Source organism: Nyctereutes procyonoides, unplaced genomic scaffold (assembly GCF_905146905.1).
Source record: "Nyctereutes procyonoides isolate TBG_1078 unplaced genomic scaffold, NYPRO_anot_genome, whole genome shotgun sequence".
Classification (NCBI taxonomy): Eukaryota; Metazoa; Chordata; class Mammalia; order Carnivora; family Canidae; genus Nyctereutes; species Nyctereutes procyonoides.
Genome location: NW_026575117.1, coordinates 13,591,084 through 13,611,300, shown reverse-complemented (window position 1 = coordinate 13,611,300; position 20,217 = coordinate 13,591,084).

The window sequence follows — 20,217 nt, the reverse complement described above, 5'->3', positions numbered from 1 at the left end:
GGGCATGCAACAAAGGCCTCACCCCCTGTGTGTCGGCTAAGGTTCTAAATAGCTCAAACGACTTCTGTGTCATGGTGCAGATCCTACCCAGGGTGTTCTATCACCCTGCTGAAACTCTAGAAAATCAGTATGATAAACATCCCACCCGTTTTCGGCGCGAACCTGTCTCCCTAACCTTAGCCGTTATGTTGGGACTAGGGGTCGCTGCTGGGGTGGGTACTGGCGCAGCTGCTCTGATCCAGGGCTCACGGCGTTATCTAGAACTCCAAACAGCTGTAGATGAGGATCCACGGACACTAGAGCAGTCCGTTTCTAAGCTAGAGCAGTCCCTCACCTCACTTTCAGAAGTAGCACTTCACAACAGGAGAGGCTTGGATTGACTATTCCTGAAAGAGGGAGGACTGTGTGCGGCCTTGGGAGAGGAATGCTGTTTCTATGCAGACCATTCTGGAGTCATCAGAGACTCCATGGCCAAACTCAGGGAAAGGTTAAATAAAAGACAAAGGGACCGGGAGGCCCAGCAGGGCTGGTTTAAAAGCTGGTTTAATCAGTCTCCCTGGTTGACCACCCTAATCTCTACCATTCTGGGCCTCTAGTTATCCTGCTCCTGCTGCTAACTTTCGGCCCCTGCGTCCTCAACCGGCTGCTCCAGTTCATCCAAGACAGATTGTCTATTACCCAAGCTCTGGTATTAACTCAGCAATGTCAGGCCCTCCAAACTGAAAAAATAAATGTTCCCTAAGATTTTAAGGTTAAAATCAGCCCAAACAAGAGGAGGGAATGAAGAAACCTCCCCCCTTGTAAGTAGGGCCAGCCCTAATCCAGAGGCAGCCCATCCAGTCTTCTTCCTGAAATTTTAGCAACTAAAAGCATTCTGTTTACAATAAGAAAACCGTTTCCCCCCCACACCCTGATTGGAATGTCCCTGAATAGGTTCATGTTGACCCTCCCCAAAATCAACCTGGATGCCATGCGACTCCCGCGGTTCTTTTGTCTTTAGGAAGTTTCTTTCCTTTTGCCTTTTAAAAGACACCTGTAATTGCTAATCGGGGCTCTTTTCCTCTTCGGAGGCGGAGAGCCCGTTTGCGCAAACGTTCAATAAACCCTCTTGCTAATTGCAAAAAAAAAAAAATAATAAAAATAAAAAAAAATTTATTTATTTATGATAGTCAGAGAGAGAGAGAGAGGCAGAGACACAGGCAGAGGGAGAAGCAGGCTCCATGCACCGGGAGCCCGACGTGGGATTCGATCCCGGGTCTCCAGGATCGCGCCCTGGGCCAAAGGCAGGCGCCAAACCGCTGCGCCACCCAGGGATCCCCCTTTCACAATTTTCAACTGAAATATTTATTAACCTGGAATGAAAAAACACCACAAACTTGAAATATATGTTAACCTGGGAAGAAACCAGAATATGCAGAGAACTTTCATCTAAGCATACGATTAAATGAACTAAACAATCAATTCAGTGAACAATGTATGATATGCATTCAGAATTAAAGTAAAATTATTTACATTTAAAAAATCTAAAATTATTTACATTTATCCTTTTCTTAAAGTTTACCCCCTGCCCTCACACTAGGGTTTACATAAGTCAAAAAGTTAAATAGCATACAGTTGTTTGGGTGCTACCTTTGAAGTAATAAAGCATACTGTTTTCATTTAAAATATATTTCCCCCTAAATTTCCTCTTATTTAAGGATTATATACGAACTGGAAAATCTCAGGGAAAAACTAGGCAAAAAGGATGTAGCAAGGATGGATATGATAAAGTGTTCCATGCTTCCAGGAAGGAATGAAAAGTCAGCCTGTTAATCGTGAATTGTGTTTATCCAGATGATGATATGTTCCTCAGCTTTCTTATTGGTACAGAAGGTCTTACAGGGATGTGCTTCATGAGATTTATGTTTAAACAATTAGTCATTCATAATCGGCTATTGGCTGAAGAAGTTGCTTGGCCTTCACTCAAGTAGGAATAAGAATGACAAGTGCTTCCTGCTAGTAAACATCAGGACTGGGAAGCTGTCTCCTCATTTGACATTAAGTTAACTGTCAAAAACTTGGTTTATGATGAAGAAATCATCACAAACTAATCCATCAAATGCACTAGACTCATGTTCTGCAGATGGACCTAACGTACAACTATGACCACTTAATAGGATTTAGTGGATTCAATCACCAAACTCTTAAAATGAATATCCAATCTTCTCCATGGCCTATTATTTTCTAGTCTGGTATTTTACTATTTCTTCCATCCAACATTACTTTCCAAAGACAACAAACATTTATTGTAGCCCTGTTTATTTATTTTTTAAGATTTATTTATTTATTTTAGGGAAAACGATAGGTAGGAGAGGGAGAGAGAATCTCAAGCAGAATCCCAACTGAGTATGGAGCATGAAGCAGGGCTTGATCCTAGGACCCTGATTTCAGGACCTAAGCTAAAATCTAGTCAGATGCTTAAACGACTGAGCCACCCACGCACCCAACAATGGTTATTTTTAATACTACTGTCCTATATACTTTATGCTTGAGTTAACTGGCTAACTCTCCACCATATTGCAGTATTAGAATATTCTGGATTTGACAAGTACTCCCCACCTCCCCTATCTGTGGGGGTTTCCTTCCAGGGTTTCAGTTTCCTGTGGTCCATCCTAATCTGGAAACAGATGATTCTCCTTCTGATGTATTATGAGAAGGTTAACAGTATTCTGATGTTACATCACAATGGCTATATCATTTGCCTCATTTCATCTCATCATACAGGTTTTTTTATCATCTCACATCATTAAAGAAGAAGATTGATTATAGTACAGTAAGATATTTTGAGAAAGAGACCACATTCACATAACTTTTCTTACAGTGTACTGTTATAATTGTTTTATTCTATTTTTAGTTATTATTATTAATCACTTACTATGCCTGATTTATAAATTAAATTTTATCATAGATATGTATAGGAAAAAATATATTATATAGAGGTTTCATTACTCCCAAGTTTCAGTTATCTACTCGGGGTCTTGGAATGTATTCCTCATGGATAAGGTGAGATGACTGTACTTACTTTTACCAATGTGCTTCTAATTAGCATCCTTTTATTTTATCTTAAAGGTCTCCTTTCATCATTTCTTGTAAGGAAGTGGTGAAACATTCCCTCAGTTTGTGTTTGTCTGGGAAAGTTTCATTCTCCTTCATTTCTGAAGGATGCTTCACCCCATAAAGTTTTCTTATATTTAGTATTATATTACATTAATTAAATTAATGAAAGAAAAAATATCCCCTTGTGGTTACATCTAAGGCTTTCTACATATAATTAACCAAGTAACATGGTGTCAAAAACTAAAGTATATTAGCTAGAATATCTAATCTAATTTCATGATTGAAATTCTAGACAATGCTTAGATAGAGTAGAGAAGAGTGACTATAAACTCAGTCCTTGATCAGAATGCCCTTGTTTGAAAGATTTTAATACTTAAAATGATACAAATTTCATTTGGGATATTTAATTTCTTTTTTTCTTAAGTAATAAAATATTCATAAGTAATGTGGCAGAGGGAGTGATGAATGTCTTGAAAGAGATAATTCTTTTGGGAATAAGAATAGCTTATAATATTAATGCTATAAGCAATGAAGACCAGAAAAATACAGCTTTTGTCTTGTGATTTTCTGTGCTGTTTATTAATATAAACTTGATAGCTGTTCTCAGAGTTTGGAATGATTTTGATGATTGGCTGTCAATCATATATGAAAAGTATATTTCATACTGATGGCTACTAAGTAAAGCTGTATATTAGGGGCTTTTAAAATCCAGATTCTTTTGTTACAAGCACTAGCAAGATATTCAGACTTAAAACTTAGAAATACCTAGTTTTCTCCCAAGTTTCCAGGTACTTTTGTGATCAAATTTTAACTGTTTTACCCTCAGCTCCTAGGCAATCCCTGGGAATTAGGAACTAATAGTAATTATTGAATGAATTAGCAAAATATAGGAATCATATTTTTATGTATCTCATCTTTTACTTACTAGCCAGACACAGAATTGCCTCTTTAATTGTTACACACTGTTTCAAGTTATACTGGTCTATTATGAGTGGTATCTTTAAATGATACTTTCAAATTTTTCTTCTTTCCACTTTTCTTTCTTTTTTTCTGAAGTGACGTGTTCTTCTATATTTCAGACTTTATATGGAGAGAGCACCATTTACTCACCAAATGATAGATAATTGAATCATTTTGGGAGTTTCTTCTCTCAAGCATTAGCAAAATTCCTAGCTGGAGGTTAGGAATAAAGTTTGTGGCCAGAAACTATGTCATGTGTTGCATACTAAAAGAATAACGTTAAAGGGTACCTGAGTGGCTTAGTCCATTCAGCATCTGAATCTTCCTTTTGGCTCAGGTCATGATCTCAGGGTCATGATTTCAAACCCTGCCTTGGACTCCAGGCTGAGTGAGAGCCTGCTTAAGATTCTCTTTCTGACTCTCCCTCTACCCACTACCCTAACAAAACAAACAAACAAACAAACAACAAAAAGGAAGAAGAAGAAGAAGAAGAAGAAGAAGAAGAAGAAGAAGAAGAAGAAGAAAGAAGAAAAGAAAAAAATAGCATTAAGATGTTCTTTGACCAGGGTGTACAGAAGCACTCAAGTGTCTGTCATTCATCAGCCACCATTCCAGAAATAGCACCACAGGGTATATGTATATACACAGACTGTAGCAGATATATAGATAGGTTAATGTCCTATTTGTAAAATTATTTTTCCAAGGCCCACTGAAGATTACCAGTGAATAAGGCTATGGCACGTAAATATTATATAGGTACAGCCTAGAACTAACATTGACTGGACTGTTTTCTCCCATTTTCCCCTCATGGAGTTCTCAGATCTCATTACACTCATCCACTGTTGAGGAAAGGTCAGTTGAAGAGAGCAGCATGGTTAATGATGGCACATACTTCCTCCAGTTCACCAGAGGGGCTGCCTAGTGTTGAGGTGATGAGAGGCAACCTTTAGAATGTTCTCACCCCAGTCCCAATGTCAGGTATAGTCAACATTTCTTTTCCGTCCTCCATATTCAAGCCAAAATGCTCTCCCTAAAGTCCGCTGCAATAGCTTCCCAGCCTCATTCTGTTTTCTCTCTTAACCTACATTAAATACATCAGTTCATGTCCCCTCTTCAAAATATATATCCACAACTTATGTCATTTCCTTGGTCATTCTTTTTTGATAGTGACTCATAATAATAAAAATAAAATCTAAGTTGTTAGCGTTTTCTATTTGGTGTGACTGTGGGCAACCTTTAAATATATTTCCTACCACTACTCTTCCACTGGTCCCCTCTGCTCAATACTAATATTTGTTCTATTTCTCAGACACCCAGTCATGCTCCTCTCTTAGAGTTTGCATCAATTGCCTCAGTCTGGATTGCTCAGCTCATTTCTGTCCCCATGTTCATATGTCTACTTTCTTTAGGTCTTTGTTCAGATGTCACATCCTCATAGAATCCTACTTCGATTACCTTTACAACTAACTCTCCCATCTATTTCCATTCATTCCTTTATATTTTAGATAATTACTATGTAAAATTATATTATTTATTCACCATTTTATTTGCCTATTGTTTAGTTATTCAAAAACTTGAATTCCATAAGGACACAAAGTTTAGAATTTGGTGGTTTTTTTTTTTTTTTTTTTTTTTTTTTGAGAACCTGAAATGTTTATTGCAGAAATTTGGTCACAATTCCCACTGGGTGGACCTCGTTGAAGTTGGAGCAGAGTGGGCCCTTTGTCCAGGGCTGGGCAGGTGCAACATGAAAGAGTGGAAGGAGTATATCTGGGCCCAGGCACTCAGAGCTGCGAGAGGATGTTGGGGGCCAGGCCGCAGGGAATTTGGTGGTTTTTATTATTTTTGTTTATAGATTTTTGTTCACTATAGTATTCTCAGCAACAATAATGAACCTCACAAATATTTCTTTTTTAAAAAAGATTTTACTTACTTATTTGAGGGAGGGAGGTCAGAAAGAGAGGTCAAGCAGACTCCACACTGGACATGGAGCCCCACATGGGACTCTATCCTAGCACCTGAGCAGAAACCAAGATTCAGATGCTTAACTGACTGAGCCACCAGGCGCCTCCCTCACAAACATTTCATCCTAAAATAATATTTGTATAATGAATAACCTAGCCAACCTAGAAAGACCATGATGCCAAGAGAAAAGTTTCTCTAACTACAACTTCCATTTCCCCAACTTTAGGTCACAGATGTTATATTTAGGTTTCACAAGAAAGACTATTTATATTTACTTATTTAGTGGCCTGAAATGACAGTGGCATTTTAATTTTAGGTAATCTGCATGAAGCTAATTTAGGTCATTTAAAATTTTTCTGTTTCAGCAGTAATTTATATTTCAGGATTTTTTTTTAATGTATTTCAGGTTTTTAATGTAGATTGCAAAGAACGTTATTCCTCAAAAAGGAGACATGTTTTGTGTTACTTGTTAATTATCCTTATTGGAATTAACTAAATATTTGAAATCAATTAGTAACATTTAAGGAATATGATTAAATTGTAAATTCTTTTCTGTTAAAAAAATATCAAATTCTTCATGTATTGCTATCTACACACTTGAGAGCCATATGTAAAGAAACAACAGATTAAATCATTTCTAGCATGCATCTATGTTTAAATTCTCTGAGAATATTTTGACAGAAATTATAAAATTAATTATTGTTTTAAACATCAATCTTGAAATATAGGATCAGATTACCAGGTATTTCCAGAATGTTTTAAGTAAGATCCTTATTCAAAATTTTTGCTTCATTAAACTATGATCATATACAGACTAGAGAGGAGTATTTAATGATAAATATGTGTACTGTGCAAATATTCATAGGAAAATACTTTACTGTGTACTTCACCCTGCAATATTTTAAAATAATTAACATTGTTCACTCTTAGCATAAGGATTGATATTAGAAATTTCTTCCCACTTCTACTACTGGAAGAGTAGTATTTATTTGGAAGACTTAAGAACAATGAATGCAGAGCAATGTGTGTTTGTGTGTGCATATGACTGTGTGTCTGTACATTCCCCTGTTGGTAGAACAGCAAAATGGTCCTGAGGAAAACATACTAAATCAGAATTTGCATTGTTGTAGTGGGTACTCTATTGCTAGGCCACTGGGAATGGTTGTGAAGGCTGTAGTCTAGAAAACTCTAGGAGGCATCTTTTTCATCAAGTTCTCAGCCAACATGGTGATATGCAGTGTTCCAGTAGTAGGCAGCTATGATCATTGCCAAGACCACCACTGAGTCATAGACGGTAACTGAATATCTTTGAATCAAGTTTGTTTGTTTTCTCTGTAAAACAGTGTTAATAAAACACAATTACCTTATTTAAAAGTTCTTGAAAAGATAAAGGGGTGCCTGGGTGACTCAGTCAATTAAGCCTCTGACTCTTGATTTCTGCTCAGGTCATGATCTCAGAGTCTTGGGATTGAATGCCACATGGGACTCTCTGGCTCAGTGGAGAGTCTACTTGAGGATTTTCTCTCTCTCTCTCTCCCCCACACCCCCACCCTTCCTCCTACTCCTGCATTCTCTATATAAAAGTAAATAAATCTTTTTTTAAAGGAAGCTTTTGGAAAGATATAATAAAATTTAAAATAGAACAAAATATTTTGAAGCAAACCTGAAGTTAATATCAAGGCCAATATATAAATATCAATCACTTTCCTCCATATCAGCAATTAACAAATAGACTTTGAAATTAAAATCTCAGGATCATTTTCTTTAGCACACTTAAAAATGAAATATATAGTTATAAATCTAACAAAATATGTGCAAGATCTATAGAAGGGAAGGCTAAAAAACTCTGATAAAAAAAATCAAAGACCTAGATAATTGCAGAGATAGTCCATGTTTATGGACAGGAATATCATCAAGCTGACCATTCTTCTTAACTTGATTCATAGATTCAAGGCAATCCCAATCAAAGTTCCAACAAGTTATTTTGTGGATGTTGAAAAGCTTATTCTATGGAATCAAAAAGTCTATTTTTTTTTGAGAAGAAAACAAATAAAAAACAAGAATAGTTAACATAATATCCAAAGGATAAGAACAAGGTTGGAGGACTCTACCTAATTCCAAGATCTTACAATTAAGCTACAGTAACTAAAGCAGTATGATAAAGGAGGAGAACAGCAGGAGAACAAATAAACAAATAGATTAATGGAACCAAATAGACAACCCAGAAACAGACCCTCCTATATATATATAGTCAACTGATCTTAGACAAAGAAGCAAAAGCAGTAAAACAGAGTAAAGATAATCTTTTCATCAAATGGTGCCAGAAAACCTGAAGATCCACATGCAAAAAGTACAAAAAATAAAAAATGGATAAATGTAGACACAGACCCTACAATCTTCACAAGAATTAACTCAAAATAAATAATAGATCTAAATGTAAAATGTCAAGTTATAAAATTCCTGGAATATAACATAGGAGAAAACCTAAATTACTGTGGATATATAAATAACTTTTTAGATATGAAACCAAAGGCACACACCACAAAAGAAATAATGGATAAGTGTACTTCATTAAAATTAAAAACGTCTGTCTGCAAAAGAAAATGCTAAGTGAATGAGAAGAAAAGCCACAGACCAGCAGAAAATATTTGCTAAAGACACATATTATAAAGGGCTGTCATCAAAAACATGCAAATAACTATTAAACTTAACACGAAAACAAACAACTCAATTTTAAAAAATTGGCTACAGACCTTAACATCTCACCAGAAAAGATGTAGAGATGATAAGCACATGAGAAGATGTTCCACAGCATATGCCATTAGGGGACTGCAAATTAAAACAACAGTGAAATACCACTATGCTTTTATTAGAATGGCCCAAATCTGACAAACAACCACATCAAATGTTAGCAAGGATGTGGAGCAAGAAGAACTCTTACTCGTTGCTGGCAGGAATGCAAAATGGTATGGCCACTTTAGAGGACAGTCTGGTGGTGTCTTACAAAAGTAAACATACTTTCATTATATAGTCTAGCATTCTTCTTAGTCTTTACACAAAGAAGTTGAAAACTATGTTCACACAAAGCCCTGCACGTGGATGTTTATAGAAGCTTTATTCATAATTTCCCAATCTTGGAAGTAATCAATGTGTCCAGTAGGTAAATGGAGAAATAGATGAAACAATGGAATATTATTTAGTAATAAAAGAAGATGAAATATCAAGGCATGAAAAGATATAATGGAGGAACCTCAAATGCATATTTTGAAGCCACTATTAAAAGGCTGCATACTGTATAATTCTAAATATATAGTATTCTGGCAAAAGTAAATTTATTGAGACAGTAAAACAGCCAGCCAGTGGTTGACAAGATTGGGGATGGGTGGATGAATAGTCAGGACACGGGAACTTTTTTAGGGCAGTTAAAATACTCTGCATGTAACTACAGTGGTGGATACATGCCATTATACATTTGTCACAGAATTTATAACACCAAGAATGAACCTTAATGTAACCTATGGACTTTGGGTAATTATTATGCGTCAACTTAGAGCCATCAATTGTAACAAATATACCACTATTGTGGGGAATGTTGCTAATAGGAGAGGCTGTGCATATGTCTGGGCAAGCAGTGCGTGGAAAATCTCTGTGCCTCTTTCCCAATTTTGTTGCAGACCTAAAAGCACTCTAAAGGAATAAAGTATTTAGCTTTTTAAAAAAATCAATAGGGGACACCTGGGTGCCTCAGTGACTGAGCATCTGCCTTCAGCTCAGTGTGATCCTGGAGTCCCAGGATCGAGTGCCATCCCCACGGGACTCCCCACGGGAAACCTACTTCTCCCTCTGCCTATGTCCCTGCCTCTCTCTCTTTGTGTCTCTCATGAATAAATAAATAAAATCTTTAAAAATAAATAAATAAAATTAAAAAGAAATAGGATATAACCATTGAATATTTTAAATTGGTTAAGTTTGGACAGGTAGTTGGGGAAGGAAGCATTGAATGACATGGTAAGGTTCTCATTTGGAAAGATTACTGTGAATACAGTATAAAGAACTGCACTGGAAAAAGAATATATTGGGTAGAGGCAAAAACAATTTCAAAGAGAGCAACTTGTGTGTGGGATATAGTGAAAGATCATCAATGTTAGAATGCAAGAGATATTAACAGGTAATGAGGAAAAGAATTGGTGCTGGGTCCCTATGTCAGTTTTAAGGAGAAAACTAGATATGTGTAGCTAGAAGTTTGGTGATTTTGTTTTCTGCTATATGAATCCCTGGGAAATGACCAGGTTTGGGGTAGGAGAAGAGGGAATGAATATCATGAGGACAATTTTGGGCATGTTGAGATTAAAGAATGGAATGGAATTGGAAATGTTGACATGAGTCTGGGCACAAAGAAAGGTTTTGACCAAAGATGAAAATTTGGTAGTTATTGGTATGTTGAGGGTTAGTAAAGCACTGCTTTGAATAGAATGTCTATAGAGGAGAACAGAAAGGAAATTACCTGGACGCAAGCCTCACAGAAACCGAGCTTTCAATGGTTAATTAATGGTGAAGAAGGATGTGGCCATTATGGTGAGTGAAAGGAGAGTTAGAAGTAAAATTCTGTAAGGAGCCAAGTGAGGTGTTCTGTTAGGAGCAGAGCGTGGCCAACAGGGTTAAACAGTGCTCAGAGCCCCTTTATGATGAGAAGGGACACGTGGTCCTTGACTTCTGGCCCAACTCTAAGAAAACATTTCATTCTGCTTGTTATAAAAGCCTATCACCAGTCAAAGGTAACATGCCACCTAGAACTGGAACATGTAGTTAAACAGATATAGAGGATTACTTGTTTTTAAGAAAATCAGAAGGAATAACATTGCATGTGAAGTTATATCATTTTAACAGTTCACTTATGCAAACTCAGTACCTGCAGTAGGCCCACAATTCATAGGTCTAGCATTACATGTAGCATTTACATTATAAGGAAAATGTAAAATCATTAGGAGTGATATTAACTCATTATTAATAAAAACGGTTGATTAGTAATCAGAAGCATTTTCATGGAAATGACAACAAATGCATATTAGGTTCGAAGACAGATGAAATCTGCCAAGGCAAAATCAGTTTGGGTGGATTATTCCCTCATCACTGTCTGTTTTTAATGCAGACTTTACGTCTTTATCTTCTCAGAGAAGACTAAAATGAAAACACCTAAAGGTGAATTGTAAAAGAAATAGGAAAATAAGAGAGTAGATAATAGATTATTCCCAGTTTATGCTTTCTCCTCTCTTGTAAGTCAAACACAAAGCAATGGTGGAGTTGCTTAGGGGATAAGGAGACCTCCTGTATACTTAGCATCCTTGCATCAATATTTGAGGAGCATAAAATATCCTGTTATTATAAAAGTGAATAAGAAACAATCCTCTACATAATATATCAATGCCATCTTTATATTATTAATTCATTGCAAGAAAAATATATTACATTTGTTCTTGTAAACACAGTAATTTTAATATGATAGCATATTGGAATTCTGCAGAAAATAAAAAGGCACATAATTTCAGAGATTTGCTTCTGTATCTTTGATGAATTTTAAGATCAAAACTTAAAATAACTATCTTAGAAATTTTGTCTTGTTTATGGACCACAGTTGTTTGCATGATCTAGTCAAAATGTTTCCTTGAATTACATATTGTGTTTATACAAGACAAAATAAAATAAAATAAAACTAAACTAAACTAAAACTAAAATAAAATAAATAAATCACAAGAGGAAAACAACATAAAGATGCACAATGGCATGACTTTTCCCATGGTCAAGGAGAGAAGTACAAAAATGTTCAAGTTTTCACAAGTAAACCTGCTTTGAGTTCACTTTGGTTTGAATTTGAATTTTAATCCTCAAGTCTTAATCTTCTCATCTCTGTTTCCTTTTAATATTCAAAGCTTCACTCTCCCTTTATACATATAAAGTCCCCCGATCTCATACCTCTATCAACTGTTCTAGAATATACTCCTTAAGTCTAACAGCTGAGGAAAAAAAAGACTGTTTCCCAGGACCATTAAGAACCCCTCACAGCTCACTAATTCCAGCAACACATTCCCAGGCAGTCCTTCTTGCAGAGTTTCTCTGCTGTGGTTTCAAGCACCTTCATTTTCACATCCTGATTACAAATTTTTTTAATCTTTTGAGGGTTTCTCTTTATTTCTTGTATGTGTAATTATAATTGTAATGGTTTTTTTCTCCCTTGTATAAAAACTGCCCTTGCTGCACTTGCTCAATAAAAAAACATTAATTTTCAGAAGCTGTGCAATCCAAACTCACATGAGGAAGTTAGGCAATGGTTTTCTGGCTATCTCACACCATGAAGAATCAAAAAAATAGATACCTACAGTGGTTCACATTATTATGCATTTATTGTCAGTTCACTTCCTTTACTCTTGGCTTTCAAACGAGGCATTTAAGAGTCTATTAGAAATAAGAACGAGGCACATTACTGAGGCATAAGGGCTACTACTCTAGCCACACATGTAATTATTTCTAATAATACTACACCCAGTTCTTAGAGTCCCATTCTACGTTCAGATTCTAAAGAGAGGGGAGGTCTTACCCCTGTAATTACACATGGCTTCTCTACACATAAATGAAAATGACGTTCCACGTTCTTCAACATTTTGAAATTTTTTTATTGGAGTTCCATTTGCCAACATATAGCATAACACCCAGTGCTCATCCTGTCAGGTTCCCCCCTCAGTACCCATCACCCGCCCCCCCCGCCCCCCACCGTCCACCTCCCTTTCCACCACCCCTTGTTCCTTTCCCAGAGTTAGGAGTCTCTCATGTTCTGTCTCCCTCACTGATATTTCCCACTCATTTTCTCTCCTTTCCCCTTTATTCCTTTTCACTATTTTTCATATTCCCCAAATGAATGAGATCATATAATGTTTGTCCTTCTCCAATTGACTTACTTCACTCAGCATAATACCCTCCAGGTCCATCCACGTCGAAGCAAATGGTGGGTATTTGTCGTTTCTAATGGCTGAGGAATATTCCATTGTATACATAGACCACAGCTTCTTTATCCATCATCTTTCGATGGACACCGAGGCTCCTTCCACAGTTTGGCTATTGTGGACATGGCTGCTAGAAACATTGGGGTGCAGGTGTCCCAGCATTTCACTGCATCTATATCTTTGGGGTAAATCCCCAGCAGTGCAATTGCTGGGTCGTAGGGCAGGTCTATTTTTAACTCTTTGAGGAACCTCCACACAGTTTTCCAGAGTGGCTGCACCAGTTCACTGGTGGCTGCACCATTCCAAACAGTGCCAGAGGGTTCCCTTTCTCCGCATCCTCTCCAACATTTGTTGCTTCCTGTCTTGTTAATTGTCCCCATTCTCACTGGTGTGAGGTGGTATCTCATTGTGGTTTTGATTTGTATTTCCCTGATGGCAAGTGATGCAGAGCATTTTCTCATGTGCTTGTTGGCCATGTCTATGTCTTCCTCTGTGAGATTTCTCTTCATGTCTTTTGCCCATTTCATGATTGGATTGTTTGTTTCTTTGGTGTTGAGTTTAATAAGTTCCATATAGATCTTGGATACTAGCCCTTTATCTGATACGTCATTTGCAAATATCTTCTCCCATTCTGTAGGTTGTCTTTGAGTTTTGTTGACTGTTTCTTTTGCTGTGCAGAAGTCTTTTATCTTGATTAAGTCCCAATAATTCATTTTTGCTTTTGTTTCTTTTGCCTTCATGGATGTATCTTGCAAGAAGTTACTGTGGCTGAGTTCAAGAAAGGGTGTTGCCTGTGTTCTCCTCTAGGATTTTGATGGAATCTTGTCTCACACTTAGATCTTTCATCCATTTTGAGTTTATCTTTGTGTCTGTTGTAAGAGATTGGTCTAGTTTCATTCTTCTGCATGTGGCTGTCGAATTTTTCCAGCACCATTTATTGAAAAGACTGTCCTTTTTCCAGTGGATAGTCTTTCGTGCTTTGTCGAATATTTGTTGACCATAGGGTTGAGGGCGCATTTCTGGATTCTCTATTCTGTTCCATTGATCTATGTGTTTGTTTCTGTGCCAGGACCACACTGTCTTGATGATCACAGCTTTGTAGTACAACCTGAAATCTGGCATTGTGATGCCCCCAGATATGGTTTTATTTTTCAATATTCCCCTGGCTATTAAGATTATTTATTCCAACTCTCTGAAGAAAGTCCATGGTATTTTGATAGGGATTGCATTAAATGTGTAAATTGCCCTGGGTGACAGTGACATTTTCACAATATTAATTTTTCCAATCCATGAGCATGGAATATTTTTCCATCTCTTTGTGTCTTCTTCAATTTCTTTCAGAATTATTCTGTAGTTTTTAGGGTATAGATCTTTTACCTCTTTGGTTAGGTATATTCCTAGGTATCTTATGCTTTTGGGTGCAACTATAAATGGGATTGACTCCTTAATTTCTCTTTCTTCAGTCTCATTGGTAGTATATAGAAATTCCACGGATTTTGAATCCTGCCACACCGCCAAATTGCTGTATGAGTTCTAGCAATCTTTTTTTTTTAAGATTTTATTTATTCATGAAGGACACAGAGGAGAGAGACAGAGGCAGAGACATACGCATAGGAAGAAGCAGACTCTAAGCAGGGAGCCTGATGTGGGACTTGATCCCGGGTCTCCAGGATCATGCCCTGGGCTGAAGGCAGGTGTTAAAGCACTGAGCCACCCAGGGATTCCCGAGTTCTAGCAATCTTGGGGTGGAGTCTTTTGGGTTTTCTATGTACAGTATCATGTCATCTGCGGAGAGGGAGAGTTTGACTTTTTCTTTGCCAATATGAATGCCTTTTATTTCTTTTTGTTGCCTGATTGCTGAGGCTAGGACTTCTAGTACAGTGGTGAGAGTGGACATCCCTGTCATGTTCCTGATCTTAGGGGAAAGGCTCCCAGTGTTTCCCCATTGAGAATGATATTTGCTGTGGGCTTTTCGTAGATGGCTTTTAAGATGCTGAGGAATGTTCCCTCTATCTTTACACTCTGAAGAGTTTTGATCAGGAATGGATGCTGTATTTTGTCAAATGCTTTCTCTGCATCTATTGAGAGGATCATATGGTTCTTGTTTTTTCTCTTGTTGATATGATCTATCACATTGATTGCTTTACAAGTGTTGAACCAGCCTTGCATCCCGGGGATAAATCCCACTTGGTCATGGTGAATAATCTTCTTAACATACTGTTGGATCCTATTGGCTAGTATCTTGTTGAGAATTTTTGCATCCATGTTCATCAGGGTCTATAATTTTCCTTTTTTGGTGGGGTCTTTGTCTGGTTTTGGAATCAAGGTGATGCTAACCTCATAGAATGAGTTTAGAAGTATTCCATTTCTTTCTATCTTTCCAAACAGCTTTAGTAGAATAGGTATGGTTTCTTCTTTAAACGTTTGATAGAATTCCCCAGGGAAGCCATCTGGCCCTGGACTTCTGTGTCTTGGGAGGTTTTTGATGACTGCTTCAATTTCCTCCCTGGTTATCAGCCTGTTCAGGTTTTCTATTTCTTCCTGTTCCAGTTTTGGTAGTTTGTGGCTTTCCAGAAATGCATCCATTTCTTCTAGATTGCCTAATTTATTGGCGTATAGCTGTTCATAATATGCTTTTAAAATCGTTTGTATTTCCTTGGTATTGGTTGTGATCTCTTCTTTTTCATTCATGATTTTATTAATTAGAGTCTTTTCTCTTTTGTTTTTAATAAGGCTGGTTAATGGTTTATCTATCTTACTAATTTTTTTCAAAGAACCAACTCCTGGTTTTGTTGATCTGTTCTACAGTTCTTCTGGTCTCTGTGTCATTGAGTTCTGCTCGAATCTTTATTAACTCTCTTCTTCAGCTTGGTGTAGGTTTTATTTGTTGTTCTTTCTCCAGTTCCTTTATGTGCAAGGTTAGCTTGCCTATTTGAGTTTTTTTCCAGTTTTTTGAGGGATGCTTGTATTGCGATGTATTTCCCTCTCAGGACTGCTTTTGGTGTATCCCAAAGATTTTGAATGGTTCTATCTTCATTCTCATTAGTTTCCATGAATCTTTTTAATTCTTCTCTAATTTCCTAGTTGACTCTTTCATCTTTTAGCAGGATGGTCTTTAACCTCCAGGTGTTTGGATTTCTTCCAAATTTCTTCTTGTGATTGAGTTCTAGTTTCAAAGAATTATGATCTGAAAATATTCAGGGACAATCCCAATCTTTTGGTATCAGTTGAGACCTGATTTGTGACCCAGTAAGTGTCTATTCTGGAGAAAGTTCCATGTGCACTTGAGAAGAATGTGTATTCAATTGCATTTGGATGCAAAGTTCTATAAATACCTGTGAAATCCATCTGGTCCAATGTATAATTTAAAGCTTTTGTTTCTTTGGAGATGTTGTGCTTAGAAGATCTGACATTTGCAGAAAGCGCCGTGTTGAAGTCTCCCAGTATAAGTGTATTACTATCTAAGTATGTCTTAACTTTGGTTATTAATTGATTAATATACCTGGCAGCTCCCACATTAGGGGCATAAATATTCTTGATTGTTAGGGCCTCTTGTTGGAGAGATCCTTTAAGTATGATAGTGTCCCTCTTCATCTCTTACTACAGTCTTTGAGATAAATTTTAATTTATGTGATATGAGGATGGCTACTCCTGATTTCTTTGAGGACCATTTGAATGGTAAATGGTTCATCAACCTTTTATTTTCAGGCTGTAGGTGTCCTTAGGCCTCAAATGAGTCACTTGCAGACAGCAAATAGATGTGTCTTGCTTTTTTATCCAGTCTGAAACCCTGCGCCTTTTGATGGGATCATTAAACCCATTCACGTTCAGAGTTACTATCGAAAGATAAGAAATTAGTGTCATCATAATACCTATTCAGTCCTTGTTTTTGTGGGTTATTTCTTTGGACTTCCTCTTTCTTTTACAGGGTCCCCCTTAATATTTCTTGCAGAGCTGGTTTGGTGGTCACATATTCTTTCAGTTTCTGCCTATCTTGGAAGCTCTTTATCTCTCCTTCTATTCTGAATGAGAGTCTTGGTGTATAGAGTATTCTTGGCTGCATGTTCTTCTCATTTAGGACCCTGAATATATCCTGCCAGCCCTTTCTGGCCTGTCAGGTGTCTGTGGAGAGATCTACTGTTAATCTAATATTTCTCCCCATATAAGTTAGGGATCTCTTGTCTCTTGCTGCTTTAAGGATTTTGTCTTTATCTTTGGAATTTGCAAGTTTCACTATTAAATGGCAAGGTGTTGAATGATTTTTATTGATTTTTTTTTGGGGGGGGAGAGCTCTTTATCTCCAGGATCTGAATGCATGTTTCCCTCTCCAAGTTAGGGAAGTGCTCAGCTATGATTTGTTCAAATACACTTTCTGGTCCTCTGTCCCTTTTCGTGTCCTCTGGAACCCCAATTATACATAGATTTTTTTCCTTCTGAAGCTGTCATTTATTTCCCTTAACCTTTCATCATGATCTTTTAATTGTTTTTCTCTTTTTTACTCAGCTTCCTTCCTAAGGAAGGAAGGATTGCATCTCATTTAATTGATTTTTAATTTTGGCCTGATTACATCTAAATTCTACAGTCATGAAGTCTCTTGAATCCTTTATGCTTTTTTCCAGAGGCACCAGTAGCTTTATGATTGTGCTTCTGAATTGGCTTTCTGACATTGAATTGTAATCCAAACTCTGTAACTCTGTGGCAGAGAGTACTGTTTCTGATTCTTTCTTTTGTGGTGAGTTCTTCTTTCTAGTCATTTTGCTCAGTGCAGAGTGGCTAAAAATGAGTTGTATTTGTTAGAAGCACAAATTATTCTCTCTGTAGCATTCCAGCTGTTCTCTCTTTAAATCTCAGACTGAATTGTAGGTTTTCAGGATGATTTGAAAATTATCTAGGTAAGTTGGTGGGGACAGTTGACTTGGGACCCTACTCTTCTGCCATCTTGCCCTGCCCCCTCATATTTTGAAATGTTTTCTATACTCTGTAGGTCAGAATGATGTTTGGTAAGGAGCGTGAAAGATAATTGGGAACTTAAGTTGAAATTCTATATGACTCAGGGAGGCATTACACATCCATTGAGTTGATTAATTCATTCTTTAGTCATTAATGGACTCCCTCAAAACTGTTATTTTGCTCTTTCAAAAAACAAATTGCCCACCCTTAGTAGGCTGCTTGGAGTAAAGTGTCTGTGAGCTCCTCTTTCCATTTTATTTCTATGTGATTTGTACACATTAATGTACACACTCACCTACTTCAGGGCTTACCATGCAGGTGGAGGCTCTACATTTCTGTAATACCCTTGTTTTATCTCCTAATGATAATAATACTCCCTAGTTTAGCAAGTCAAGCTCTACAAGTCCCTGGAGTATTCCTTCTCTGGTCAAATAATTTCAATTGTCTTTGGAAGATGATAATTTGAATAGCAAATAGCAGCAAGAATACATTTCCAAGCACTTTCTAGTCCTATTGTGTACAAGTACAAATGAGAAATCTTAGTGTTCAGTGATTCACAAACAATTTTGCTTAGGCAGATGTCAGGCTGACTGCATATTAATTACCCAAGACAATTTTTAAAATTCCAGTTCTCAGTATCTCAGTGGATCAGGGGTGTAGTCCAAGACTGTATTTTTTAAAGCTCTTATGACGGTAAGCCAAATCTGTGAACCTACACTCTACTCTGCCATCTAGAAGATACTGTTATAAATGGCTTCAACATTTAATATATATGCACATGAATTCCAAGGTTTGTTGCCCATCAATATCATTTTGGTCAAGTAATTTAACATCTCAGTGCATCCCTTTCTTCCTTAAGAGGTGTTTTGTGAGGACTAAATGAGTTTAATACAACTAGAATGCTGAGACCTATCCCCAAGATAGGAAGATCTTATTTTCATTTTTATTATTAATCATTCATTTATTTTGTAGTCATCCAACATTTATGAACAACTTATATCAGACATAGTGTTTCATGTTTGGGGAATACATAAATAGAGAACATCCTCCTTTTGCTGTTATCACTAAGAAAGTAGCATGGAAAAATAGGTTTATAAATAAATAATTAAAATAGATGCATTTATAAATAAGTAATTAAAATAAATCCTATTCATAAGAGTCATAACTATAAAAGTATTAGAAGGAAGCATAGAGGAGAGCCTTCATGATACTGGGTTTGGCATATAGGAGAATCTTCATGACATTGGATTTGGCAGTGATTTCCTGGGTACAATACCAAAAGCACAGGTAGCAGAACTAAACAGATCAATTAGACTATATCAAAATTAAAAACTTATTCCCATCTTCTAATAGTCTATTTCCTGCAATGCACTTAACCACACTCTGTCTGGCAAACTCTTTCTCTTCTTTCAAGTCTTTGTCCAGACCATCCTTTGTGATCACTCTTCTGCAAACTGGTCTGCTCACCACTTTTTCTTCATAACACTTTTTACCTCTAACATATATAATTCACTTAATTGAGGTATTGCTTATCACCTGCCACCTCTCAGGAGTCTGTGGGCTCCAAGAAACGGGAATCTTTGTTTATAAACTTATCCCAAGCATCCGGACGAGTGGATGGCACATAGTTATTTTGAATAAAAATGTGTTTAGTTAACTATCTGTGGAAGTTGAAGAAAAAAAAAAACAGTGCAGAAACCTGGTTGATTTCCTCCAGAGAATGAATAGAATAGTGCAAGAGAGATTTACGTATGGATAAAACCTGAGCCATGAGCCAGAAGCCTTCATTCTAGAAGCAAGAGGAATTGGTGCTCAGCAGATGCTGGCACTAAGAGAATAGAGGACTGTATAAAGATCAAATTGGCAGTCAATCCACACCAGAATAAGGAAATATATTCTCTGTCCTGTTTACCTTCTGCCTCATTCAGGTGTTTTACACATATAACATGGAATTGCTCATCTGCATGGATTTCATGTGATAGGATGAGATATTTTGCCTTATTTAACTTCCTTCACAGGACATTTGGGATAATCTTTATCCTCTAAAAGATAAATGAACACAAACAAACTCTTAACAGAAAGGAAACAAAAGTCAGTCAGGGAATAATCTTGGACGTCAAATAATTACTAGATTAATCGAACTGTCTACTATTCTCCCACGTGTACATGGCTATACACTCTGAATGAGAACAATGATGATTCCAGCTAGAGTAAAAATTCAGAACAATCCAGACAGGAAAACAATTTTCTG